The sequence below is a fragment of the Diceros bicornis genome, unplaced genomic scaffold, assembly GCF_020826845.1.
Source record: "Diceros bicornis minor isolate mBicDic1 unplaced genomic scaffold, mDicBic1.mat.cur scaffold_97_ctg1, whole genome shotgun sequence".
In the NCBI taxonomy this organism is placed as follows: Eukaryota; Metazoa; Chordata; class Mammalia; order Perissodactyla; family Rhinocerotidae; genus Diceros; species Diceros bicornis.
Window position 1 is genome coordinate 950,836 of NW_026691866.1, and position 27,848 is coordinate 978,683.

General features: G+C 40.8%; 1 long non-coding RNA gene across 1 annotated transcript; it reads left to right on the plus strand.

Annotated features, from left to right (window-relative positions):
- On the plus strand, nucleotides 1-27,370 carry LOC131403987 (uncharacterized). The gene is made up of 3 exons (XR_009219685.1): nucleotides 1-73; nucleotides 26,367-26,454; nucleotides 27,227-27,370. It is a non-coding gene; the product is annotated as an uncharacterized LOC131403987 (long non-coding RNA).
- Nucleotides 27,371-27,848: the final 478 nt, after the last annotated feature.

Here is a 27,848-nt window from a genome sequence, read left to right on the forward strand (position 1 = left end):
GATTCTAGCATAATTGACTTCTACCCTGAAGATTTTGCTATTGATTTAAATGGGAAGAAATATGCCTGGCAAGGTAAAATTTAGACATTATTCCTTTTTTTTTTTTTTTCCTAAGGTGAAATTTTATTTATTTATTTATTTATTTATTTTATTGATGTTTTAATTCTTTCTAACATTGTGAAATTTTGGGTTGTACATTTTTGTTTGTCCATCACCATATATATGACTCCCTTCACCCCTTGTGCCCACCCCCCACCCCCCACCTCCCACCTCCCACCCCCACTGCCCCTGGTAACCACAGTCCAGTTTTCTCTGTCCATGTGTTGGTTTATATTCCACATCTGAGTGAGATCATACAGTATTTGTCTTTCTCTTTCTGGCTTATTTCACTTAACATAATATGCTGCAGGCCCATCCATGTTGTTGCAAATGGGGCTATTTTGTCTTTTTTTATGGCTGAGTAGTATTCCATTGTATATATATACCACATTTTCTTAATCCAGTCGTCAGTTGAGGGACACTTAAGTTGCTTCCACTTCTTGGCTATGGTGAATAATGCTGCAATGAACATAGGGGTGCATAAGCCTCTTTGGATTGTTGATTTCAGATGCGTTGGATAGATTCCCAGTAGTGGGATGGCTGGATCATAGGGCATCTCTATTTTTAATTCTTTGAGGAATCTCCATACCGTTTTCCAAAGAGGCTGCACCAATTTGCATTCCCACCAGCTGTGTACGAGGGTTCCTGTTTCTCCACATCCTCTCCAACATTTGTTGTTTTTTGTCTTGGTGATTATAGCCATTCTAATAGGCATGAGGTGATATCTTAGTGTTGTTTTGATTTGCATTTCCCTGATGATTAGTGATGTTGAGCATCTTTTCATGTGCCTATTGGCCATCTGTATATCTTCCTTGGAGAAGTGTCTGTTCATTTCCTCTGCCCATTTTTTTGATCGGATTGTTTGTTTTTTTGTTGTTCAATTGTGTGAGTTCTTTATATATTATGGAGATCAACCCCTTGTCAGATGTATGTTTTGCAAATATTCTCTCCCAGCTGGTTGGTTGTCTGTTCATCTTGATTCTGGTTTCATTTGTCTTATAAAAGCTCTTTAATCTGATAAAGTCCCACTTGTTTATTTTTTCTTTAGTTTCCCTAGTCTGGGTAGGCATGTCATCCGAAAAGATTCCTTTAAAACCAATGTCAAATAGTGTGTTGCCTATATTTTCTTCTATGAGTTTTATAGTTTCAGGTCTCACCTTCAGGTCTTTGATCCATTTTGAGTTAATTTTTGTGAATGGCGATAGCACGTGGTCCACTTTCATTCTTTTGCATGTGGTTGTCCAGTTTTCCCAACACCATTTATTGAAGAGACTTTCCTTTCTCCATTGCATGTTCTTAGCACCTTTGTCGAAAATTAGCTGTCCGTATACGTGTGGTTTTATTTCTGGGCTTTCAATTCTGTTCCATTGATCTGTGTGTCTGTTTTTGTACCAGTACCATGCTGTTTTGATTACTATTGCTTTGTAGTATGTTTTGAAGTCAGGGATTGTGATGCCTCCTGCTTTGTTCTTTTTCTTTAGGATTTCTTTAGCTATTCGGGGTCTTTTGTTGCCCCATATAAATTTTAGTATTCTTTTTTCTATTTCTGTGAAGAATGTCATTGGGATTCTGATTGGGATTGCATTGAATCTGTAGATTACTTTAGGTAATATAGACATTTTAACTATGTTTATTCTTCCAATCCACATGCATGGGATATCTTTCCATTTCTTTATGTCATCATGGATTTCTTTCAATAATGTCTTGTAGTTCTCATTGTATAGATCCTTCACCTCCTTGGTAAGATTTATTCCTAGGTATTTTATTCTTTTTGATGCAATTGTAAATGGTATTATCTTTTTGAGCTCTCTTTCTGTTAGTTCATTATTAGCATATAGAAATGCAACTGATTTTTGTAGATTGATTTTGTACCCTGCAACTTTGCTGTAGTTGTTGATTGTTTCTAATAGTTTTCCAACAGATTCTTTAGGGTTTTCTATATATACAATCATGTCATCTGCAAATAGTGAGAGTTTCACTTCTTCGTTGCCTATTTGGATTCCTTTTATTCCTTTTTCTTGCCTAATTGCTCTGGCCAAAACCTCCAGTAGTATGTTGAACAGGAGTGGTGAGAGTGGGCAGCCCTGCCTCGTTCCTGTTCTCAGAGGGAAGGCTTTCAGTCTTTCCCTGTTGAGTATGATGTTGGCTGTGGGTTTGTCATATATGACCTTTATTATGTTGAGGTACTTTCCTTCTATTCCCATTTTATTGAGAGTTTTTATCATAAATGGATGTTGTATCTTGTCAAATGCCTTCTCTGCGTCTATTGAGATGATCATGTGGTTTTTATTCTTTGTTTTGTTGATGTGATGTATCACGTTGATTGATTTGCGGATGTTGAACCATCCCTGCGTCCCTGGTATAAATCCCACTTAATCATGGTGTATGATCTTTTTAATGTATTGTTGTATTTGGTTTGCCAATATTTTGTTGAGGATTTTTGCATCAATGTTCATCAGCGATATTGGCCTGTAATTTTCTTTCTTTGTATTGTCTTTGTCTGGTTTTGGTATCAGGGTGATGTTGGCCTCGTAGAATGATTTATGAAGCGTTCCATCTTCCTCTTTTTTTGGAATAGTTTGAGAAGGATGGGTATTAAATCTTCTTTGAATGTTTGGTAAAATTCACTGGAGAAGCCATCTGGTCCTGGACTTTTATTTTTTGGGAGGTTTTTGATTACTATTTCAATCTCTTTACTTGTTATTGGTCTATTCAGATCCTCCATTTCTTCTTGGTTCAATTTTGGGAGGTTGTATAAGGCTAAGAATTTATCCATTTCTTCTAGATTGTCCAATTTGTTGGCATATAATTTCTCATAGTATTCTCTTATAATCCTCTGTATTTCCATGGTATCCGTTGTAATTTCTCCTCTTTCACTTCTAATTTTATTTACTTGAGCCTTTTCTCTTTTTTTCTTAGTAAGCCTGGCTAAGGGTTTGTCGATTTTGTTTATCTTCTCAAAGAACCAACTCTTTGTTTCATTAATCCTTTCTACTGTTTTTTTGGTCTCAATTTCATTCATTTCTGCTCTGATTTTTATTATTTCTCTCCTTCTGCTGGCTTTGGGCTTTGTTCTTCTTTTTCTAGTTCTGTTAGGTGTAATTTAAGGTTGCCTATTTGGGCTTTTTCCTGTTTGTTCAGGTGGGCTTGTATCGCTATGAGTTTCCCTCTCAGGACCGCTTTTGCTGCATCCCATATGGTTTGATATGGCATGTTATCATTTTCATTTGTTTCCAGATAGTTTTTGATTTCTCCTTTAATTTCATCAATGATCCATTGGTTGTTCAGTAGCATCTTGTTTAATCTCCACATTTTTGTCACTGTCCCAGTTTTTTTTTCATGGTTCATTTCCAGTTTCATAGCCTTATGGTCTGAAAAGATGCTTGTTATGATTTCAATCTTCTTAAATTTATTGAGGCTTGCTTTGTTTCCCAACATATGGTCTATCCTAGAGAATGTTCCATGCGTGCTTGAGAAGAATGTGTAGTCAGCTGTTTTGGATGGAGTGCTCTGTATATGTCTACTAGGTCCATCTCTCCAGTTTGTCATTTAAGTCTACTATTTCTTTATTGACTTTTTGTCTGGATGATCTATCCATTGCTGTAAGTGGGGTGTTAAGATCCCCTACTATTATTGTGTTGTTGTTGATGTCTCCTTTTAGGTTTGTTAATAGTTGCTTTATGTACATTGGTGCTCCTATGTTGGGTGCATATATATTTATAAGTGATATGTCTTCTTGATGGAGTGTCCCTTTTATCATTATATATTTCCCTTCTTTGTCTTTCTTAACCTGTTTTATCTTGAAGTCTACTTTGTCTGATATGAGTGTGGCAACAACTGCTTTCTTTTGTTTGCTGTTAGCTTGGAGTATTGTCTTCCATCCTTTCACTCTGAGCCTGTGCTTGTCTTTAGTGCTAAGATGTGTTTCCTGAAGGCAGCATATTGTTGGGTCTTGCTTTTTAATCCGTCCTGCCACTCTGTATCTTTTGATTGGAGAGTTCAATCCATTTACATTTAGGGTAATTATTGATATATGAGGGCTTAATGTTGCTGTTTTGTCACTTATTTTCTGGTTCTTTTGCATTTCCTTTGTTTCTTGTCCCATTTGTTTTGGACTGCCAATTCAGTTTGGTTGTTCTGTCTTATGACTCTTCTCCTGAAGGTTTTTGAGGTAGTCTAAACATAGTTGTTAAGAACAAGTAAATTAAATAGATCTAAGTAGGATAAAAAGTTTTATGTGAACTTTTAAAATAGCTTCCCCAAATCTTTTTGGTAACCTGAAATTTTACAGTTTTGCTAAGTTACGTTAAATGATGAGTTAAGTTAAATTCATTGAATATTCAGATCATTTCTAAATAAGATAAAATACTGAAATATTAATTACTGAACATAGGTTTATCCACATTTTGCTTTACAAAGGAATTAAAGATATTTGGGCCTATTAGTAGACATGTGTTGTGCCACACTGAGAAATTTACTACAAGAAAGCACGTTTCCAAAAATTATCAAAAGTATTTATAAATTTACCAAGCCACAGAATGCTATTATAAAAGACAGTTCATAATTGTTTACTTCTTTATTTTCACTAAAAAACTAAGGTTTTTTAGGGTTAAAAAATTCTAACACATGTGATTTAAACTACTAGAAGTAATAAGGGAAACATGTCTGTAAGCTAGGAAAGTAGGGTATCTGTTTTTGATAGGAGAAGTTATGAATGGAGATGCATTTTCTGAGGGAAAAGAAAGTAATTTTGTCCTAAAGTGAGGCTGGTTATTTCAGGATGGGAAGGAGGAGAATAAGGACTAATTAAATAGAAAATTGGGAAGAGAGAAAGGGAGAGAGAGAATCTTGCATTGTGTAAAGTTGGCTAAAATCAAATGAATTTATTATAAGAGACATAAAATTAAGTTTTAAAATCAGCAATGTATTTATGTAAAACTAGAACATAATTTTCTTTCATCTGATAAAAGGACAAGGTTTTCTTAGACTATTAGTCTGCTCCTGATTAGAGATTTCGAAAGGTTTTTCTTTACCTCTTAAGTAATCTGCTTAGAAAACAAAGAATTTGTGACCTGTCAAAATAATTTCCTGTGCTGTCTTTATCAGGTCTTTGATTACTGCTGAATCTTCTTTATTAAAAGAGTTAAGGTTTTTGACAATTGGGTAACATTCTATACTTGCATGTGAAGTCTTTAGTTGTCACTATGGTTAAATAGATAACTAGGTATTGTTACACAGTGTCCTATGATCCTGTTTGACCAAGTGTTCAAAAACCGTTCTTATTTTTTTGACAAACTTCCCAAAAATCAATTCTAAAATGAAGTCTTTTTGACCTCAAATTAACTTTGGGATTTTCCAGAGGGTTCCTGGAACATCTCAAAAGATTTGTTTTCTCTCCTTATAAAAAGAGAGATGTTAAACTAATTAGGCTTATTTGATATGTTAAATCATATGGGAAGCATTGTCAAATAAGAATTAGTACAAAGCCTCCTTTATGGTGTATTCGTATAGGTACAGGTGTGTTATAAGTGTTTCAGAAATTGTATGAAATTCCTAATGTCTAGTACATCCTGGTATAATGTTATCAGTCATAATTCCAGTTATTATCTTAAAATGTTACATGTTACAGAAATAACCAAATTTCCTTGTCAATTCCATTATAATGAACTCCCATCAGATCTTTAACAATGAGCATCTTTAAGACTTTTCACAGACAGTTATTGTTTTACTCTGATGTTTTGCAAAAGTGTTCCCACAAAAGTACTTCATCTTCAAGGAGATTCATGGAAAGGGCTTTTGACGAGTTCAAGTTTTTAATAACTTTAAAATCATAAAACTGAACTGGATAAGAATTTCCAGAAATAATGGAAAACTGGATTCTCACAGAACAAAAATTAATCACATGGGACAGACTAAACTGAGGAGGATGATTAAAATTTTAATAACTTTTTCTTTGAAATATTACCAGTTCCTTGATATTTTATTTTTCCAGATTTAAGGAAACATTTTCTCCTAAGGTGTCTATGAATACCAGCAATTTGGTAAAGTACACCCTTTTAAATAAAGATGAATCATTTACTTTTTCTCCCTACTTGATCTCTCCACAATTCAGAAACTCATGAGTATTCTTTTTAGGGCAATATAGTTATTTGCATAAGTTCAGTAAGAATCTGTTATCCTTGTAACAGAACACAATTGAACACATTGGTTATATTACTAAGGCTTTGACTAGAATGCCATATTTCGGGGAGATGTACATAGATTTGGAGATGCCCAGAAACCTTTAATAAACTAAAGTTGGCTTTATGGAGCCAATAAAGCCCCTTGGAGAAATCAGCCTGATATCTTGCTTACAAAGTTCCAGCAAAGCAGTCTTAAAAAGAGCTTATATGGTCAATCACTATTCTTCCTGCACTTATGAAAATAATCAAGATAAGTTTAATACAAAGCAATTAGTTTTACTGTGATTATCTTTGATAAAAGAAGAGCAAACATAGAGAGAAAAACTATGCTTGCATATTTGTCTATATAAGATTCTAATCCCATTATCTCTTTGAGGTTTTGCTATATATCTGTAAACTGGACTGGATCCTGAATTCTTCCAGTTTCCTAAAATATCTGGCTATGAATCTCCAAACTAGCATTTCTAATTTTCTCCTACCCCTCTGAGTCGGAATCACTCAGAACAAAGCCTGCCCTTGGATCTCCTTGGAAGGGACTGTACCAGCTCCTCCTCACCACCCAGCTGGCAGTCAGACTCCAGGGCCTTGAGGCTTGGGTACACTTCTCACAGATGGAAAAGCCTCCACCTGACACCTGGTCCTGTACAGATGCTGAAGACGTCCTAAGCGAATTGACGAGGAAGAGAAGTAGCCAACATCAAGGAAGACTTGCTTCCTCCCAAGAGGCCAGATCAAGACTTCATACTTTAACTAAATGTGAAACCCTTTCCTCTTCTCTTTCTTTCTTTATGCTGACGTGGGCCTAGAAAGATAATGCCATCATCTGTATCTCCTAGGCCATTGCTAAGGGGGGTCACTTTTCAGACTGCTTCATTTGTCATCAAAAAACACATCTGTCCATAATGCTAGAGACCCCCTGGTCCGTTTCCCTGTCTCTGGTTAACAACCCCAAACTTAGGGAACTTTGCATCCAGGATCTATGCAAAGAAAGGGACACAGGCAAGAATCACCAGAATAAAACCATCTGTATGGTCTACACACACTTAAATTTCACCAGCCTCCAAGGCTGTCACCTTTCCAGTCCTGAGCCACAGATTCAAACGGGAGTTACTAGGAGGCGTTCATGATTCAGGATTCCCTTCCTTTGGCAGAACCCTACTTTCTTGGTTAGAGGTAAATATAAATGAAGCTTTGATTAGAAACCTCCTCTTAACTCTTGGAAAGATTGTAGAATCTGCTGCTAAAGCAACAACCTGCCCAGTAAAAATCCTTAGCCTCTGGCCAAAGTTATTCTTTGTTTTTGTCTAGCTGCCCTTAATATTGTTTCTTTGTCGTTGACCCTGGCTAGCCTTACCACTAGGTGTCGTGGTGAAGACCTTTGTCTGTTAATATATATAGGCGTCCTGTTGGCTTCGCTTACTGGTATTTCCTGCTCCTTCCCCAGATTTGGGAAATTTTCAGCTATTATTTCCTTGAATAGGCTCTCTGTTCCTCTTTCCCTCTCCTCTCCCTCAGGAATACCTATAATTCTTATGTTACATTTTCTAATAGAGTCCGATATTTCTCGGAGTCTTTCTTCATTTCTTTTTAGTCTTAGTTCTCTCTCTTCTTCCATCTGGAGTATATCTGTATTCCTATCCTCTAAAGTACTAATTCTTTCCTCCGTATTGTCAGCTCTGTTCTTTAAAGATTCCAGATTCTCCTTTATCTCCTCCATTGTGTTCTTCATCTCCATCAGCACTGATAGGTTTTTCTTTATGATTTCAATCTCTTTTGTGAAGAAACTCCTAATCTCATTTAATTGTTTGTCTGTATTGTCTCGTATTTCGTTGAGTGTTTTTATGATAGCTATTTTGAAATCTCTGTCATTTAGTTTATGGATTTCTGTGTCTTCGGGGTTGATTTCTGGGTGCTTGTCATTTTGTTTCTGGTCTGGTGATTTCATATATTTTTGCATTGTGGTTCCTGTGTTGGTTTTGATTTTCCTCATCCTGGAAGTCTCTGGTTGCAATTTCCACCTGCCGCCACTGTCTGGTGGTAAAGGGCTGTGTAGTCTAAGCCCCCTGCGCTCTGCCCCAGTTTTTCTGCTGCGATCCGCAGTTTTGTTTTGTTTTGTTTTTTTTCCCCACTGCGATCCACGGGTCCAGTCCAGTTTGTTCAGGTCTGCCTCGGATCGCTAGATCTGGTCGAGCTGCAGACTCCGGGTTGCGGGGAGGGGGGAGCTCTCTCTTTTGCCCTCTGGGTCCCTGACGTGGGAGGCTTCTCGTTTGCCCCTCTTTATCCGCTCTCTGGGGTGCTCAGATGTTGATGGTAGCCCTGTGGCTCCTCTGAGCCCTCTGTGCGGGAGTTTCCCACTGGCTGAGAGAGCCCGAAGAGCTACAGTTTCCCGCCGAGGGCCGCCCCTCCCCCCTCTCTGGGAACCGCGCGGACCGGATCGCTGATCTGATGGGGAGGGAGCGGAGTTCTCCTTACCTCTCCCCACTTCCTCCGGGGGCCCAGCACGTTCCGCTCTCAGATGTGCGGCAGTGTGGATCCCTCTGCTCTAGCTTTTCACTGTCTGGGATTCCGTTGTTGGTCTGTGGCTGTTGCTTTTATTGTATCTTGTGGGGGAAGAATTCACGGGAAAGCTCACTCCGCCATGATGCTGACCTCACTCCCAAAGTTATTCTTGATAATAGGAAAGCCCTTGATTATCTTTTAACTGAGCAGGGAGGTGTCTGCGCTGTGGCCAACACCACCTGCTGCTCCTGGATTAACACTTCTGGGGAAGTGGAAACTCAGTTACATAAAATCACTGAGCAAGACGTTTGGCTTAAAACGGTGACTCCTTCGATTGGGTCTGTCTTTGACTCGTTTGATTTTGATTGGTTTGGGTCTTGTGGACCCTGGCTTTGAGATGCACCCCAGACATTGGGAATTATCCTGCTCATGATAATCATAACAATCTTCCTGGTGTGTTGTGTTCTCTCACAAGCTTTAAATGCATGTTCCCAGCTGCTAACCACCAAGCAAATGATCTCGCTAAGGGTGGAACATCAGAAAAGGAACAAAGAGAATGTCTGACTTAGAGATTGTGAACCTGAAGATGTGACCTGTGAATGTCACAGTGATTAAACAAAAAATGTCATGACCTATGGATACCACACAAAGGATCCCCAAAAGCTGCGAGCAGTAGCTGAGAGTGGTGCTAATGCCTTAAATTTTGATCACATCTCTCAGTTAACATGAGAGTCTGATCAAAAAGGGGTCATGGTTAAAAAGGAGACAGTAGGCCCAAGATGGAGTCACTTGAGCTAAGCCCACGTCACCAAAATGTGACTTAATACCTCATCTAATTGCAGTTTCAACCTCCCCCAGGAAAGTAATCTTAACTGATCAGTCTGGAATTTCTTGGTCAGCGCTGTGAGATAATCCTCCTAATAGACCCCTTTTGTCCTTCAAAAGAAGGTGAACTTGCTCAAAAGAATCTTTTTTTTCTGTTCACGACTTCCTTGTCTCACTCCCTCTCTGCCTTCAAAAACCTTTCCTTTTGTAAAGCTCTTTGGAGCTCCTTTCTGTTTGCTAGATGGGATTCTGCCTGATGCATGAATCATCAAATAAAGCCAATTTGATCTTTAAATTTACTTAGTTGAATTTTGTTTTTTAACATCTTTGACCACCACCTCCCATCTTCCCCTCCTCCCAGCCCCTGGCAGCCACCATTCTACTCTCTGCTTCTATGAGTTTCTTCTTCTATGAGTTACTACTGTAACTTCCACATATAAGTGAGATCATACAGTATTTGCCTTTCTGCGTCTGGCTTTTTTCAAGTGTCTAGAAATGCTGATTTGAGGGACTTCTGGCCGTGACCCACTGTGAAAAATACATTTTACATCAGCGAGATAGAGGGAAGTGAGCCGTTTCAGAAATCAATATTCACTACATGCAGCATCTGATACTTTATAATTATAGTCCTTTTCATTTCTTTTAAAATGCTGGTTGTTACCTACTAAGTTGGTTTCATGACCCCGCCCCCCCACCAGTGGGTCATAAGCCGCTGGTTGAAAAATACCGACCTGTAGATACTTTGTGAATAAAACACACAATTCTTTCACTGTGAGCCTGGCATTTAACTGCCCTGATGTGTTTATTTTGGAGATGAGGTGTGTGGCTTGTGAAAACGGTTGTTAATTCGCTATGCAACTTCAGTAAACTCACTCATCTTTTTAGATTTTGTTTTATTCATTTTTAATGACAAATTGCTTATACATCACATTGGCTTCAGACTCTGTTTCTTAAAACTTTCTTATTTTAATTCACTTTAAGCCCCTTAATACACAATTCACCATCTCTTTTGAGTGTGCTAAAGCATTTCAGTGAGTTCCATACTACCACTTAAAACACACATTCCTTGCCCAAGCAGAGGTGTGAAAATGAAGGTAAGATAGATGCCCCTATAATAACTTTCAATAAATAAAGCAACAGGACATGTAATGAGGTCTCCTTGAAAATTTTTCCAAAGGCAGAACATTTTTCTAGACCCAAGATCACAAGTGAAACATTATCTATTTTCTGTGGCAAGATGCTAAACCACTTCTTACTTACCCACAAGGTGAAAAGTTCTGGCTTCTCATCCAGTCTGGCAGCTTCTCAGAGCTAACAAAAAAAGGAAATATGTCGCTTCTCATCTTGAGGTCCAGTTCTTCAAGGAGTTTTGTGGGTGGCAGAGAGGGCTGAGAGTGTTGGGTGGGGAGTTTGCATAATGCAGGGTCCGTTAGTTCTCTTTTCATTCAAGTAATTTAAATAGTACATTACTAGGGTGGACCCTATTAAGGTGCCTCAGAAAACGAACTTGGAAAGGGTGATGGTGTCCAATGGGGAAAACCCATAATGAAGAGTGGTGTCAACTTCCATCTACACCAAGAAAATGGATCCAACTATGTGGAGGCTCCTTTAATATGGTGAACTTCTTAGTGAGAGAGTTGAAGGCCAGGATGTGGAAGAGAGTCACTGTATCTATGTATAACCCAGTCCCTCTCATGGTATCACTTCTCATTTTACCACCTTGGGAAAATGATGTACCATATTCTTGGTCTTTGAGATAAGGTCATCCAACATAATAACACTCATCTACATGGCTGGCAAAATTCCATGGTGTCGTGAAATTTTCTTCTCCTTTGTATTAGAAGAACGTTTTCCGATCCAGCGCAAATATGGCAAATATCCCCTAGTTTGACAAGTCAAAATACACACTTAGTGATTTACTCCTTGTCTTGGTTTTATTACATTTATGAAATGTGGCCTTATTATCCCTAACATTAACATCTTCCTTTTTCATTTTCCCATTTATTTTTATAAGTAAATTAGAGCTAATGCAATAAAATATTCAACTAATCATCTAGATCTGGTTGTCTAGGTGGGCTGGCAGTCAGCTTCTCCATGTGAGACACAAAATATTTGCTTTATGTTATACTCAAAATGTTTCTTTTGAATGACAAATGAAAGAGGGTTTATGCCTATAATTGTCAGCTGGGCTAAAGTGAAAATGGTCTGAGTATTAAGTTGAAATGCTTAACTCCAAGAGAAGTCCCTGAAATTCTGAGCATTTCATGTGCTCACAGCCTAATTCTGCATGTGACAGATTATTTGCACAAACAGATGCAAGAATTCCCCCATTTTCACACGTAGTCCTCCATGCTGACTCTGAATTTGGCCAAGTGGCTGGCTTTGGCCAATGAAACAGCAGCCAACAGGATGTGAACAGAGATTTGAAAAGTGCTTGCACATTGGGGTTTGCCCTTTCTTCCTGCACTTGGAACAACAGGCCCCAGAGGAAGGGGCCTCTGTTGTCCATCATATGGCTGAGCTACTTCTTGAGGAACTCCCATGTCAATATCGTTAGCTCTTTCCTCTTAGATTGGTGTCCAAAGGGCACCCTGCTGTTATGTGACTGCGCCACTGCTGCCATCAAGGAGTGCAATCCATTTCTCCTTAACTTGAATCCAGACTGGTTTTGGAGTTACACTGTACGTCTTCTGGTCCAGGCTTAAGAGGATCTGCACCTTCTGTTTTCAGCCTCTTGAAAGCCAGTCTTTGCATAAGGAAGTCTGGGCTTTGCTGCTGGAGAGACGGTGTGCCCTAGAGGATGAGAGGCTGTGTGAGAAGAACTGAGGTGCCCCCTGTAAACAGCCAGCACCAACTGCCAAACATGTGAGCAAGGGGATCTTAATGTTCCAGCCCCAGCCCAGCTCTCAACTGAAGGCAGCCACGTGAGTAACACTAAGGAAGAACATACGGAGGAAGAAATGCCTACCTCAGCCCAACGTACAGACAGAATCATGATATGTTGATGTTTTAAGCTAATAAGTTCTGAGATGATTTGTTTTGCCACAATTAGAAAACTGGTACAACTAGTCCAATTGTGTAAAGAAGGACTCTTTCGTTTCTTACTAGAAGGTGAAAGACTGGCTGCCAGCATTCTGGAAGCAGAATGGAGGAAGAAGGATGGGAGGGGTCCTTATGCATTTAGTATTCATAGGCACTTCCCCTTTGTTTTGGCTATCTATTGTTGTGCTGCAAAACTTAGTGGCTTAAAATAACAGTCATATATTTACTCACAATGTTGCGGTTTGAGCTAGGCTTAGAAAGACAGCTTGTGTTTGTTCTATATGACATCAGCTGGGGAGGCCCACCCAGCTGGAGGATCCAGTTCCATGATGGCTCACTCACATGGCTGGCGATTGGATGCTGGGAGCTCAGCTGGGCTGTTGGGCAAAGGGCCTGACTCTGTTCCATGTCGGCCTCTCCATGTGGCTACTTCGGCTTCCTCAGAGCATGGCAATAAGTTCTCAGAAGGAGATAGTGAAGGCTGACAGGGCTTCTCAATGCCAGTGCTTGGAAGTCCCAGGATGTCACTATCTGCATCCTATAGGTTGAAGATAGGCCCAGTGCAGATTCGATGGAGTCAACATGAGTCGACCTCTTGATGGGAGCAGCAGCATGCCCGTACAGGGAGGAGTGCAATTGTTTTGGGGTTATTTTCAGAGATGGTCTTCTATACCCCTGTTTTCAGCACAGCTTCCCTGCCCAAAATTGTGGCCAGTATGTCCCAGTCCAGATTCCCTCTATTTTATAGTCTCTACAGGATCAACCTCTAGTTTCCTGCCAGCGTTAGGAAATGGAAATTGCCTGGTTGCAAAGTGGGAAAAGATTTGGAAATGTAACTGCTTCTCAAACTTTTAATCAATCCTCTTGTTTTTTTTTTTTTGAAGATTGAGGTATAACATACACAAAGTGAACAATTTTAAATGTATAGATTATCCAAATTATATATATATATATATATATATATATATTCATCCATGTAACCACCACCAACATGAAAATATAGGTCATTTCCTACACCCCAGAAGGCTCTGTCTTGTCCTTTCCCAGCCACCCTCCTCTCAGTGGTAACCACTATTCTGGCTTCTATCACTGTAAATATATTTTGCCTGTTTTTGAATCTTACATAAATAGAATCATACAGTATGCATTTTTCTGTGTTTGGCTTTGTTTGCTGAATATTATGTCTGTAAAATTTTTTATGTTGTTTCATGGAGCAGTAGTTTTTGGGGTGTTTTGCTATATAGCATGCCACTGTATGTAGATAGTACAGTTTGTGTGTTCTACTCTTGCCAATTTTGGGTTATTATGAATATGAACAATCTTGTACATGTTTTTTGGGGGGGCATATGCATTCATTTTACTTGGGTTTATACTTAGTAGAGGAATCGCTGGGTTATACATTAGGCATATATTTGGCTTTAATAACTACGGCCAAACTCTTTTCCAAAGTTGTCCCATTCTAGGTTGTACCATTTTACACTCCCCCCGGCAATGCGTGAGAATTCCAGTTGCTGCACGTGCTTACTAACCTTGATTTCATCAGTCTCTCACTTGTAGCCTTTCTGGTGGTCTGTAGTGGTCCAGCCTACTGATTTTTGCAGCATCTTCACTCTCGCTTCCAAAGAGGATGCTGGTGCTACTGCTTCCTGAAATGTTTGAGAAATCCATGGTGCAGATTGGGCTGGTTTTGGTTTTTCTGGCTGCCGGCTAAGGGTCTAAGTTTCACATATTTGTTCATTTGCTTTATGATTTGCGAAAATTGGTTGTTGTTTTCTCTTTCCCCATTCTCTCTGTCCTTATTGTGCTTAAAAAAATTCCCTTTACTGGGGTTTTACTGGGGTTTCAGCAAAAGTAATGTGTGTTCAACCCTCCACCTTCATTTTGGCCGTGTCCTATGGTACTTAATACACGTTGGTTGAACGCCCTCAAATTACCCTTTGTACTTTTTCACCCATCGAAAGGACCACTATCTTATGGGGATGCTCTTACAAAACCAAGAGAAAGAGAGCATGTTCGTTCAGTCGTGGCTAAGAGCACAGGTTCTAATCAGAAAGATTTGTCTCTACCGCTTTGTTAGAAATGTGAGCTAATGCTGAATACTTAATATCTCTAAATTTTGGCTCCTTTCATGTGTAAAATGAGAATGATAATGCTGGCTACCTCATGAGTTTGTAGAGAGGCTTCTGTAGAGCACTTAATACAATGCCTGGTCCATAGTAAGTGCTCACTAATGGGTTGACTCCCCCAGGACATTTACATATTTCCTCCCCACAAGATTACTGATATCCATGTTTTCTCATTATAGAAACTTATATAACACACAAGAGCTTAGGCAAGAGAATGAAAATCATCCATACATCCATCACCGAGAGAGAATCACTGCTAACATTTAGAAACATTTTTCTTATCACATGTGTACTACATTAAATTACTGCCCAAGTCCCTTTAGTGACTGGCTGGGTTCTCTCCATATCTTAGACAATAGTTGGAAAGGCACAAACTCAAACCGCACTCACTGGTTTATCAGAGACACTCTCCCTGCCAACATTAATACCCAGCCGCTCACTGCTAATGTGACAGCAGAAACCATTTCTCCACAGGATTGGTCATTTCCATTCAGATAGTTCATTAGTCCCACCCCATCCAGTCTCCTTGTGATTGACGCAGCCGTCACCAGGCTGGCCCACTTGCACTTGCCACGCGGCTTATTCAGCTTCCCATTTAGGGATAAGACAGCACAGGGGCAGCCTGGCTGCACAATGGTTAAGTTCACACTCTCTGCTTCAGCGGCCTGGGGTTCACGGGTTCAGATCCCAGGCGTGGACCGACACACTGCTCCTCAAGCCACACCGTGGCGGTATCCCACATACAAAACAGAGGAAGATTGGCACAGATGTTAGCTCAGGGACTGTTTTCCTCAAGCAAAAAGAGTAAGATTGGCAACAGATATGAGCTCAGGGACAGTCTCCCTCACACACACACAAAAAAGAATAAGACAAAACAAAAAAAAACTCTAGGGCAGCGTGTGTGTATAAATGTCCTCATTCACTCTGTGCCTGGTCCTGGTACATCTTTCGTTACAGTCGAGCACAGAAACAGCATACATATTACTTTCCACATGTCACACCCAGAGCTTTCTGTTGTCTCCTGGAACTCTGTTTTCCTCAATCCTTAACATTTTACACAGCTGGAACTGTATCATATCAACTATTTGGGATCCTGCTTTTTCACTTATGAATATAAGTGACACATCATTACACAAACCCTTCTTAAATATAACTTTTAATGTTGCACAGTGTTCTAGCTCAGGGGTGGACTATAATTGACTTAATCATTCCCCTATTCTTGGCCACTTAGTTGTTTTGATGCTTTTGCTATGAATAATGCTGCAACGAATATCTTCATGCACAAATCTCTGAATTTCAGATTATACCCTTAGGATCAGAAATGAAATTGCTAGGTCAAAAAGAGTGTAAACATGAAAAAAACAAGTTTATCGTGGAAAATTTCAAACATAGAGAGGAGAGTTAATGAACCCCATGTGCTTATCAACCAGATTTAACCTGGAATTGACATTTAAAGGAGGATGCCTGCTAAATCAAAATAATGAGTCTCTAGTGGTGGAATTTAGGGCAACAGCTGCTAGTTTAATATGTGTTGGAAAGGAGGCTCTTGTTTGTGGCAGAGGGACCATCCTGTTAATGCTCTCAGGTCACACAAAGCAGGTAACCACTTGTTCTACCAACAAGGCTGCCTCTTCCTCCTTGGGCCCCAAAACAGGTCTTCAATAAACACTGTTGATTGACTGAATAACATTAACACTCTGTGAACTTTACCTGCAAACAGACATCCAGCCAGGAATAAGAGATACTAAAAGGGATTACGCAAACACCAATGAAAATTAGTCTGTAGGCATAAAGTCAAATGGATAAGCATTTTATTAATATCTACCTTTTAAGATAACTACAGTGAGCTCGAGGCCACTCCAGGAAGCTGAGGGAACACAGAGGCATGTAAGGGTATGTCCATGCTTCCTTTCCACCTGGACAACACTCAAGCCTCATGTTTGGGATGGGGAACTCAAACAATAGGTCTCACCCAGACTAAAAAGTTAACCTAATACCATCAACCTGCCATCAATAAAACCATAAATTCTGCCTTGAACACTCTTAGAAAGTTAGTGGACTCCTTTTCTGATTTGGTTAAACCTGGTGAAAATATCCTAGTATACTGATAGGGTAGACTTCCAGAACTAATCACATCCTTGGGATCTGTTTACACATGTGTCTTTCCCACTAGACTATAAACTCCTAAGGCAGGAACTGATTCTTACTCAATTTTGAATTTTCCATATCTAATATTGTCTGGGACATAACAGATATTTCAAGTTTCTAAAGATTAAAATAAAATTCAAGTGCCCCACTTCTACTTCAATGTTCAATTAAAAATCAAGATCAAGTTAACGGGGTTTTCAAAAATATTTGAGACCAACAACCTTTATACATTGTCTGAATGAAAATGAACTGAATGCATAGTTTGTAAATCTTTATATTTTTGATGCATCTTTAAAAGGTGTTGGTAGCAATAAATAAATAAATAAATAAATACCCCTTAAAAATAAACCTTTGCATCTCTGTCTTTTTAAAATATGAAATCATAAGAGACCTCCAAGTGACACACATTTCCATTCTGTGCAGGCTTCCCTGTGGTCACTGGCTTGTTTATTTGTTGATTAGATTTTAAAGGGCATTGCTTCTTCTGAGAACATAAGGGATTTTGCAAAGAATCATGAAATCAAAAATACTCTTCAGATCATTTTCATCCTCTGAGAGGGATAAAATAAAGGAAAGTCATGAGGAAATCTAACTAGAAGATGAGATGGGAAGGGCAATGAATATGGTTGGTGCAATTTACTATTGCTGAATTACAAACAGCCAAATGTGCACTTCTTTCTCTGCTCTTCAAAGAAATCACACAATAAGTTTTCTGGTTCTTAACTGAGATACTCCCTGGATATATTATTAACGGTAGTTCTATTACCAATAACTACAATAATAGACCTATTTTATTGAGCACATACTGTGTGCCAGGCACTGTGATAAGCACCTCATGGTCGTGTTTTGCTCAGTAATCTCAACAGTTTTATGAGGTGGTGTAGTAGTCAGGTTCTCCAGAGAAACAGAACTAATAGGAACCAATAGGATATATAAATATATAAAGAGATTTATTACGAGGAATTGGCTCACACGATTAAGGAGACTGAGAAGTCCCACGATCTGCCTTCTGCAAACTGGAGACTCAAGAAAGCTGGTGGCATAGTTCCACTCTGAGTCTGAAGGTTAAGAACCAGGAAGGCCAACCGTGTAGGTTCTAGACTGAGGTCCAGAGAAGAAAAGATGTGCCAGCTCAATCAGTGAGGCAGAAAAAAGGGGCGAATTCCTTCTTCCTCCAACTTTTGTTCTCTTTGGGCCTTCAACAGATGAAATGATGCCCACCCACACTGGGGAGGGTGATCTACTTTACTGAGTCCACCGATTTAAATAATCTCATCCAGAAACACCCTCACAGAGTCACCCAGAAATAATGTTTAATCTGGGCACCCCGTGGCAGTCAAGTTGACACATAAAATTAACCATCACAGGTGGCTACTATTCTTATTGCCATTTTGATATAATTGAAGCTTAGAGGGGTTGAGTATCTGCTCATAATTCCACAGCAAGTAACAGGAGTGATATTTTATCCCAGACGTGTCTGACTTCAGAGAATTCACTTTCACCCAGCATAGGGTACAGCCTCTACGGAGGCACCCCATCAAAGAACAGTGGTGTTTGGAGATTGAGGTATCGTAGCTCCATTAAGAAACAGCTCTATTTCCCTGATTTCATGTAGCATCACACAACCCATTGAAGATACACCCTATCTCTAAGGACAAGTAAGGCCAAAACTTCTAGAATCTAGCTACAGTTGTAATAGATAGTGATATTCATGCATATATATTCATGAACAGCAGTATTCATGTCCTCTGTCTTGCCAATCTCATGCCAATGCCTCCCATTGACCAAACCTGAAGGGAACCCAGGGATCAAGGGGGCTGTGTGATGCAATTCATAGATGTCAGGCTTCTGAGACGCAGAACTAGATGGAGAAGGGAGGCACGTGGATCTGGGAAGGGGACCAAAGAGAATATTCAGCACACCCTGCTCACAGAATGAACCTCTGAACCCATGAGGTTTGCTGCTTGATGGTAGAGAGTAAATAAGACTTAAGAGACTAAAATCCTGGCCCCTTTCTCAGCCCCAGGAGTAGCTTCGGCTCAGAGGGAAGGGTGCTAGCTGAGCCAGGACAACACTGGGGCCACGGGGAGAGCTATTGTCCCCTTTCATGGATCCGCACTAGAGCATTTGAAGAAAAGGCTTACAAGCCATCGAACAGAATATGAGATCAACACTGTGCAGGATGAGGAAGTTGAGGCCCAACAGGATTAAGTGGCTAATACAATACAGCACAGTTGGTGGCAGAGCAGGGACTAGACCCCGTCTTCCTGACCCTTGGTGCAGGGTCTTTAACATATTACTAATACTCCATCTTTTTCTAAAGAGGGCTCAAGGCATATCTAGTCCCTGTAAGCCTTCACTTTCTTCTTCACCATCACCAGACGCTTCTGGAAATCTCACACAAAGCCACAGTTTTTCCTAAACTTTCCATCACATTTAATTTTAGCACGGTTTCAGCCACAAGCGACACAAAAATGACAGCACGTGTCTTTTAATGAAATTAACAGTGGTGCTTTGTGATGACTTAAATGCATCAGGGAAATTTTATCTAATCGTGTTCGATAGAAGGACCAGCTCTCTGGTTTGTGGATGCAATCACTGAGGGACGCTGGTGGGCAAGGGGGTGGTGAGGGACTTGCCATCACCTGCTCAGCTCTCAGGGCAGCTCTGTGGTTGCCTTGTTGCAGGAAAGGGCAGCCTTCTGAGGGAAGTGTGTAGTCCTGAGATGACCTGTCACTGACAGCATGCAAAGATGACAGAAAATAGCCTTTGTCTATCTATGCTTTGACTGGTCGTTCGTAAGTAACAATTGTGAAAGATCTAGAGCAATAAAATGTCCTTCCACCGGAGTTTAATTTAAGTGTTGTCTAGCCAACCTGTCCTTTAAGCTGAGACTCAAAAGAGATTGATTTACGGGCACCAGCAGCTGAGATGTCGGTCAGCAGGACCAGACACTCTGACTTCACCACTTTCGTCAAGTGAGATTCTGGGCTCAGAGCTGAGTCACACAGTATACATGAAGCTTCCTGGCTTCACGGTTTGCTGATCATTTCTCGCCAACCATCATCACAAATGCCATCTCTCACACCGAAATGCCCACGCCACTCATCAGAATCCACAGGCGGCTGGGCCAATGACACTGGATAATAGATAGATCTTGATTTTTCAATTGAACATTGGGGCAGAATTGAGCACTTTAATTTCATTTTAATCTTAATAAACATTAAATACCCATTTGTCCCAGACAATATGAGGTACTAGAAATTCAAAATCGAGTAAGAATCAGTTCCAGCCCACTAGGGATTCACAGTCTGTGGGGGAGACTCATATAAACGGAGCCAGGTGATGTGATTGAGTCTATAGTGGAGGTAAGTCCAGGGTACATGAATCTAGAAAGACTTCATAGAGGAGGTGATGCCTGTGCTGAGAAACCAGGAATGAAGAGTTCGCTGAGTGGATAAGGGGAGGAGAAATTCCAAGTGGGAGAACAGTATGTACAAACACAGCTCATGTGAGAGTGGTGTGTTGAGAAATCAGTAATAATTCAGCACGGGTGGACACGGGGTCTGCTTCAGCGTGGCAAGGGATGAGTGTAGTCAAGTCGGCAGAGGACCCATGGGGGACCTGGACCATGACAAGGAGTTTGGGCTTTGTCCTGAATGCAATGGGAGCCATTTAAGGACTTTGAGCAGAGAGTGGCTGGATTAAATGAGTTTTAGAAGGAAGGTTCCTGGGGAATAGGAGGGCAGAACAGAGGCAAGGAGGTGAGTTAGGAGGCTGTTAGAGTTGTCCAGGCAAAAAGTCTTGATGGAACGCAAGGGATAGTGGTATGGAGAACATTTAGAAGGTGGAATTTACAAGCCTGGCACTGGGTGGGAAAGGAGGAGATATCTCGAGTGATTCAGTTATCTGGCTCTGGTGACTGAAGGTGCAGTGCTGATTGTTGGGGATGATGGTGATTTGGCTTCGGACACCCCAGGTGGGCAGCACCCAAGGGCTGCACCATAGAGACAGAACCGTGTTTCTGATCCTCTTAGGAGACTCCCTGTCAGGCTCTAGTCCCATCCGCTGTCATGGGGAGGCAGGGATCTATGCCTTTGGTAGACTCAATCTAAAGACGACTTGATATTTTTCTTTGTGATACATAATATGATTGAGTAGATGATGTATTGAGAAATGTGTTCCTGTTCTCATCATTTTCAAGGACTGGAGAGAGGTCCATTTTCTCCTGTAGGGTTGGCAGCGTTCTTCTGCTTCTGCCCTTTGCTTTCCCCAAAGTGGGAGTGGAAGCTATGCCTGGCCACCTAGAGCTCTGCCCTCTGCCAGGTCTGGGTCATCTCAGCCTCATTTTAGCCCCTAGTTGTTACAATGGGGCATTGTGAAACACATCCTGCCCCCAGAGGCCACTGAAGGGACAGGCTTAGCTTGTCTATTCACCCAATGTCCCCACAGACCTATAAGCACCTATGAGACCCTAAGGGGATATGTCGACCACTTGCCCTGGCCCCCAGTGCTGTTGGAGTTGGCCTCTCGCGTCCACCTCAGCTATTTCTTCTCATCCCTGTAGTGGGTCTGCTGCTCTCCATCCTCCATGGCACGCCTCCATCTGCCCTTCCTTCCCGTTCATTAAAAAAACAATCATCTTTTTCCCTACTCTCTTTATCTCTTTTCGCTTCTTTCTCTTCTAATTATCTTGTACATCTTGGCTTTTGAACCAGTGTATTTGGTCTTTCTAGCCATTCCTAACTAGGTCTTTGTGGTCATTAAGTCACATCCTGCTCTGTGTTGTCTGGTTCTTCGGCTGCTTTCTGCTGCTGCCTCCTCGCCCACAGCTCAGTGGTCTTCTAGACATGAAGATAGCTAAATGCCACTTTCAGATAAGCCACACACAATGCCACATGGATCAAATTCAGATCAATAGCTCAGGGATGTATTATGTTGAACCAGACAGAATTGCCAATAGTCAGTCATTTTGACCCTCAGTAATGACTTTCATTGACATCAACCTAATAGAACGAGTTCGTTTCCAATGATTAGCTCTACACCCAATCTGTACTGCACACTCACTCATGAGGGGCCAATTATTTCATCACAGGAAACAAGACTCAGGAGAAAGTGTTCTTTTCCTTTCTCCTAGTCATACATATTCTAGCTCACTGATTACTTTGTGTTATCGCTCTGCTGGCATTGACACATCAAAATTGAATTCCAGATATACATTTTATCTTAGCTGCTCATTCCCACCCACTTATCTTGATATTATGGATGGAGAGTCAGTTCATAAATGTCATCCCTAGCATTTGTACTGGGGGCTTACCTACCTCCTTGATACTTTTTCATTCATATAAAATTCTACCTATGCAACTCAACACTGACCATTCATTTAATTTAGAGTAGTCAATGTATAGCTGTTTAATTTGATGTTATTGGACACTGGTCTTTTAAGCAAGAATGCTTACTATCTTGTGGCTTTTGTTTCTGATGTAATAGAAAATGGATTCCTAGATTGTACCTAGAAAACAATAAGAAGCATTATCATTTAGCAGGTTTAAATTTCCCTTCTCCCTCTCTTTTTTGGCTTTTATTAAGTTATGAGTTTATCAAGGTATCTTATTATATAATGTAGCTAAGCATTTTTCCCTAGAAATGTATATTATCTAATTATTTTACAGAAATATAAACTTTACCTGTGACTCCATTTTCCCCAGAGGAGAGAATAAATAAGAAATAAATCTGCCTTGTATTGCATTTATTCAACAAATATTTATGGAGACTTATGGGCCTGGCACTTCCTAATCGTAGGGAACTGTTCTGGGAGTTGGTATTTGGGCTTTGAAAGCAGCTATGTCCTTTTTACTTAATTCAGAGGCACTCAACTTGGATTGAGCCCAGACCCCTCCAAGCCACTCCCCCTCCCAGAAGTGACCCTAGCCCATCCTGACAGCCCAGGCAGGATTGAAGAGGATAATTGACAACCAAAATTGGTAACTTGTTTCTAACTCCATAAAACCTTAGGTTAATTTAGGGGCTGGCCCGCTTGCGTGGCAGTCAAGTTCACGCCCTCAGCTTCGGCGGCCCGGGGTTCGCAGGTTCGGATCCCAGGCACGCACCAACTCACCGCTTGTCAGACCATGCTGTGGCGGTGTCTCATATAAAGTAGAGGAAGATGGGCACGGATGTTAGCCCAGGGCTGATCTTCCTCAGCAAAAAAGAGGAGGATTGGCATTGGATGTTAGCTCAAGGCTGATCTTCCTCACACACACACACACACAAAAACTTAGGTTAATTTAACTTGTTTCTCTTTTTGCTTGAATCTAAGAACAGTGTGAAAAATGTCGAACCAAGAATAATTTCTTTAAGTAGGTGAAATAAATGAGACCCTGAGAGCAATTCTAAGCATTAGACTGGTCTGCCCAAGTTTTTCTGAGTTAACCCAAAAAAGGAAATTTGCACTTAAGTGATTAAATGTTGGCTGATATGATATTTGTCTATTGAAATACCAATTTCTAGAGGGAAGGAGAAAGAAAAATGAAATGCAAATGTGCCAGGCATTTCTTAAGTGAGGTGGCCTGAATTTTCCTTTTTGATTTGGTCCTTGTCTTGTTTGGGTATCAATGTATTAGCATCATGGTGGGGGTGGGGGAGAAGTGTTTCCTCTTGTTTTTAAAAAAAATTTCTAGAACTGTATAAGAGTGGAGGGATAAGTTACTTGAGAGTTGATGGCACTTACCACGGCAAACAATTGGCTGAGTATTTTTTTTGTAGGAAGATTTTCTACCAATGATTACATTTCTAAGTTTTCAAATCTAACGTCATACAATTGTTCATAGTATTCTTGCTCTCTTAACTTTTAAAAACCTCTATCTGGGGCTAGCCCCCGTGGCCTAGTGGTTAAGTTCGGTGCGCTCTGCTTCGGCAGCTCGGGTTCAGTTCCTGGGCACAGGCCCACACCGCTTGTCTATCAGTGGCCATGCTGTGACGGCAGCTCACATACAAAGTAGAGGAAGATTGACAACATATGCTAGTTCAGGGCAAGTCTTCCTCAACAACAACAAAAAAACTCTATCTGAAGTTACGTCCCATTTTCATTCTTAATACTATTGATTTGTCCTTTCTATTTTTTCTTCATAAATCATGCCAGATATTTTGTCAAATTCATCAACCTTTTCCAAGAATTAATTTTGACATCATAAATCTTCTTGAACGTATTTTTGGTTTTCATGTTCATAAAATTCTGTTCTTTTTCTTTATCTGTTTCCTTCATTTTTTAAAAAGTTTTTCTGCTGTTATATTTCCAATGTCTGAAGATGTGTACTTTGCTCACTAATTTTCAGGTAAAAATAAGCATTTAAAGCTAAAGCTATTGGGCCGGCCCCATGGCTTAGCGGTTAAGTGCGCGCGCTCTGCTACTGGCGACCCGGGGTTCGGATCCTGGGCACGCACCCACGCACCGCTTCTCTGGCCATGCTGAGGCCGCGTCCCACATACAGCAACTAGAAAGATGTGCAGCTATGACATACAACTATCTACTGGGGCTTTGGGGGGGAAAAAAAAGGAGGAGGATCGGCAATAGATGTTAGCTCAGAGCCGGTCTTCCTCAGCAAAAAGAGGAGGATTAGCATGGATGTTAGCTCAGTGCTGATCTTCCTCACACACACACACACACAAAATAAATAAATAAAATAAAGCTAAAGCTATAAATATATCTCCAAGTACTGTTTTCATGGCATTTCACAAGTTTTGATTCATTATCAGACAGTTCTTCTTGGACCTATGGGTTACTTAGAATGCATTTCAAACTTTCAAATATTTAGACAGTTTTATTTGTCTTTTTATTATTGATTTATATCATAATTGCATTGTGTTCCAAGAACATAGTCTATATGGTACAGATTCTTTGAATTTTGTTGATACTTGTTTCATGGCTTAGTATATGATCAATTTCTATAAATGTTCCATCCATGTGTGTTTCTAAAGATTTTGTATGCTCTAGTTGTTGGGTGCTAAGTTTTGTGCCCATGAAATTAAGCTTTTGATTGTTAGATCCACGTGTAATTGAAAGAAGTATGTTGTAAGTTCCCACCACAATGGTGGATTTGTCAATGAATTCCTACAGTTCTATCAATTTTAGCTATTTTGCTATTTTGAGGCTATTTAAAAACTTTGTTATGGAAATTTTCACACACACTCAAAAATAGAGTCTAGTCTAATGAATCTCTTCACCCACTCTCTGTCCATGTATCCATCATCCCTCACCTAGCTTCAGTTACCAACATTTTGCCATTCTTGTCTCATCTGTTCTCCTTACCATTTTTGTTGTTGGGATAGTTTAAAGCAAATCCCAGATATGACATTTCACTCCAATACTTTAGTATGTTTCCCTAATAGATAAGACTTAAAACACATAACAAAATATGTTGGAGCCACTGTGTCAGGTGCCCACAAGGGAAGAATCGCTCGATCCTAGTGAGGTCAACCTCCATGGTTTTCAGGCTCTCCTTTGAAAAGCTGACCCCCTCTCCAGTTTAGTTGCATGTAGGAAACAGCTGCTATGATGTATTGTATCCAGTGAGTGCTCAATAAGTGTTTGTGACAACTACTTACTCACTGGAATCTCTAGGAATGGCCTTGGGAAGTGGAGATTGCTCACAGCTAGCAACTCTATAGGGTCAAATACTTTGGCAAGGCCCCAAAGTCTTGATATTATCCTTGTTCTTTTCCTGCCATGCCGAGCACTTGGTAGAGGCTAAGCGGGGTCCTTGGAAGTTTTGGGAAATGGGAGTAACAGGGTGAAGAGTTGATGTCAAATACCACCATTAATCAAATCCATGCATACAGCCAAACCTTCTAATTCATACTGGAATTTTGCTGAATGAGACATGGCTTACAACAAGTGTTCTCTCAGATGGGTCTTAGATAAGCCCTATTTACTACAAAGGTTTCATATATATGGAGCACCTACCATGTTACAGGCACTGTACATGGCACTGGGAATGCTCATGGAGCCCACAGTGTAAACGGGACATGACTGTTATATATGCATTCTAATTGAGTTCAATGGGACACATGCTCTGAAGGAACATAACAAGACTTGATCTAGACTGGGGTGAGGGAAGGCTTCACTGCAGACATGGTCTTGAAGGAGCTCTGAGGGATGAGTTGAGTTAAAGGCAAAGCTGGCAGTCACGGCAACGGCGAGATGAGCTCGGGCAAGGGCAAGTGTGGTGAGGACCTTGCAGAGAGGGACTGGGTTCTGGAACACAGAGCAGCAGGGTGAGTGTTGACAGCCGAGACTGGAAGATTCTGGTCAGGGGTTTGGTCTTTATCCTAACGACGATGACGATGATAAGGACGATGCACTGTTCTGAGCACTTCACATATGCTAACTCATTTAATCCTCAAAGCTACACTGTTCAGTGGATATTATATCATCCTCCTTCTGCAGGTGGGGAAACAGATACAGAGCTGCTATATAATTGTGCCCCAGGTCACCCAGCTGGTGAACCACACACCCATGTGGGCTGGATCCAGAGGTGAGGCCTTGCACCACCATGCTGGACTGTCTTTACAGGGTTTTAAGCCGAAGAATGACGCAAAAACAGGTTTTGGGGGCTGGCCCGGTGGCTTAGTGGTTAAGTTCGCGTGCTCCACTTCAGTGGCCCAGGGTTCATGGGGTCGGATCTCGGGTGTGGACCCACGCACTACACATCAAGCCATGCCGTGGCAGCATTCCACATACAAAAAATAGAGGCAGATTACCACAAATGTTAGCTCAGCAACAATCTTCCTCAAGAAAAAAGAGGAAGATTGGCAGCAGATGTTAGCTCAGGACCAGTCTTCCTCACCAAAAAAACAAAAAATGAAAAACAGGATTTTTTATTTTTTAAAAAAATTTCCTGGTTGCTGAGTGGAGAGCGGACTAAGGGAAGACGGAGCAGGAAGTTAGGAGGCTTCTGAAGAAGTCAAGGCGAGAGATGATGAGGGCTTGTGCCAGGGTCGTGGCAGCAGAGGTGGAGAGTAGTGGGAGGGCTTGGCAGCTCCGGCAGGAAGGGAAATGGCCAGGATTGGTGAATTGCTTGGAAAAGGAAGGCGAGGGAGTGGTCAAGGCTGGCTCCTGGCTGTCTGGCACAACTGTGAGCCCTTCCACCGGGCTCCAGAACGTGAGGTGCTGAGCAGAGAGCATGAGCCGACCTGGGAGAGAAGGGATTCTGCAGAGTCTGGTAGACAGAGAGCTAGTGGGGAACATACGCGCCGTGAGGCAGGGCTGTGTCTGTTTTATTCACCATGGGTTTACTGTCTCAACAGGCATCCTACTGATTAGTATGTAGCAGGCGCTCCATAAATATTGGCTGAATTAATGGAAGAACAACAAAAAATCTGTGTCCTGAACCCACCAGCTAAGTAACGGTGAAGCACTTCGCCTCTGTAGATGAAACAATCCCTGCACTGCCGTCCACTCTGAGGCCAGGCTTGTTCTGCGTTCTGAAAACAGCACACACAGCCTGTGACGTCCTGGAGTCGGCTGGTACTGCCTCATGACAGCTGATGGTTAAATTTTCAAGAATCTTGAGGGCTGATTGTTAAACACAGTCATTATTAAACATTAAATTGCTACTTACTGCGCATCTCTTTCCAACTCCTCATTCGGTGGCATTATGTTGATTGCTTGAAACTGACTCTGCTGGGAATATTTACACCATGGAAATCAGTCAAAGCCAAAAATCAGGGGTTGATTTGGTTTTGTTTATTGTTTTGAGTCCAGGCTCTAGACTTAAGAAAGTGCTGGAGACGATGTTAATAATGCAATTTAAATAGAAAAGTGTATCATGTCCATAGCCATTATATCGTGAATAGCATAAAAAATCGAGGAAATTTTCTTCCAGTATTCGAAAACCATTATCCAATTTAGCAAAGAAAAAAAAATATA